This window comes from Lolium rigidum, chromosome 5 (assembly GCF_022539505.1).
Source record: "Lolium rigidum isolate FL_2022 chromosome 5, APGP_CSIRO_Lrig_0.1, whole genome shotgun sequence".
Lineage (NCBI taxonomy): Eukaryota > Viridiplantae > Streptophyta > Magnoliopsida > Poales > Poaceae > Lolium > Lolium rigidum.
This window is the reverse complement of record NC_061512.1, coordinates 18,659,118-18,661,189: the sequence shown is the minus strand read 5'-3', so window position 1 is coordinate 18,661,189 and position 2,072 is coordinate 18,659,118.

The following is a 2,072-nucleotide window of genomic DNA, read 5'->3' as shown; positions in this document are numbered from 1 at the left end:
TTGCCCACCTAGGGTTTCCAAGGAACCCTAGGAAGCAAGCTTCTCAATGAATACAAGGGGGAATGAGATTTGGCTTGGTAGAACGGTAGATCGGGTCCTCCTCTAGTGATTCCCCGGAGGGATTTGAGTTTGGGTGGAGGAGGAGGGAGATCTGAGGCTTTTGGTGTTTCTAGCAATGGAGTAGGAGAGAGAGAGCTCAAGAACAGCTTATAGTATGTTGCCTAACCCTTCCAAGGTAGAAGAAGGGGTATTTATAGTGTTCTTCAAAATCTGGCCGTTGGTCAACTTGCCACATCAGATTTTCTTCGAGGAAGCCGGTTGACCGGGTTTGGCGCCGGGCTGTCCGGCGCACAGTCCGGTCAAACCGGGCTCTCGACCGGGCCGGCCGGTTTCAACCGGAGCAGGGACCGGAGCTTGACCGGAGGAGCTTCTGGGCTTACTGGAATGCGCCCGGATGGCACAAGCGCGGAATCCGGTTGGCGCCGGGGCAGCCGGTCGATAGCCCGGTCCGACCGGGCCCGTGACCGGTTGCGCCGGTCCTAACCGGGCTGGAGACCGGGCGACGACCGGAGGGATTTCCTCCTTTACTGGATCCTGCCCGGATGGCACAAGCGCCGGAGCCGGTCTCGACCGGGCTGGCCGGTGCCAGGGCCGGTCCGGCCGGGCCAGAGACCGGCCACACACAGGAAAATCCTGTTGATTCTTTCGTCGAATTGGGGGGGGGTCTCCATTGCCTTCTTCTTTCATTGATACACCTTTATACCTCTTTGGCTAATACCTGGGAATCATCTAGCAGTCATGTATTAGTCCAAATACACTAGCACGGTGTCATTGTTACCAAAATAATGGATAAGGGTAAAATACCCTTACAGTGGGCATTGGCTGGCCATGAAGATATTGCCTAGAGGAATACCGTCTTATTTTACTTTTAAAAATTTGGATGTAATAACTTCGAGAGTGGCGTTTTGGCACCCGGGAGCATATGCTCCCAGTTTTTAAACTTCATTTTAAATGCATTTTTAAAATTTTGAAAAATTTGAATATAAAATTTAGTGGATACATCTCGAAATTCTACACGTTCACAAAGTGGTTTCACAGAAAATCGACATTTTGAGTGTCATTTGTAAAAAAGACAAATTTTTCTGTAAGAAAAAGTTGTGTACTAGACGTTTTGTTTATCTTTTTCACACAAGTCACAAAAAATGTCGGTTTTTCGCAAGACTTGATGTGCGCACGTAACATGTTGATACGTAAGCGAGAAATTTTTTGTACGAATTTTTTGAACATTTCAAAATATTTTTCCGGTGGCAGGAGCATATGCTCCCATGTGCCGAATTGAATTTCCCACTTCGTTGAAACTATTTATTTTGTTGTTTTGAAACATCCCAATTCATGCCGACGCGCAAATACGTTGGGCCGCTGGAGGCACCCCTAGACGCAAACGGACGCGCGGATAAAAAAGGTCATTTTCGCATCCGCGTAGCTACGCAAATGGACGTACGTGGATAATTTAGACGTCTGAAATACGTCGCCTCGTTGAAGATGCTTTAAGATTAAAAGAAAGTTATTTATTAGAGATATAGAACACACTCTTTAGAGCATCTCCAGCCGCGTCCCCCAAACCGTCCCCCAAACCGCGCCGGATCGAGCGTTTGGGGGACGTGTTTCGTTCGTGCCGCGTTTGGGGGACGTCGCTCCCCAGCCGCGTCCCCCAAACGCCGCCCCCAAACATTAAAAGTATTTTTTTGGCTAGAAAGAAACTATTTAATAATATTCAAATCGGTTGAACATAAACAAATTATATATAAAACTTCGAAAAAATATAATTAAATACATATAAACTATCTACTTCTTCTTCTTCGCTGATGGCCCCGCCTCGTCGTCGTCATCGCGGTGGCGCTTCCTACTCGTCACCTCTTCCGAAGAGGCGGTGTCGGCGCTCGACGCGTCGTCGTCGCCGGTGCTCGTCGGCTGCGCCTTCGCCTTCGCCTTCGCCTTGGCCTTGGCCTTGGCCTTGGCCTTGGCCTTGGCGGCCTTCGCCTTGGCGGCCTTCGCCTTGGCCGCCTTCGCCT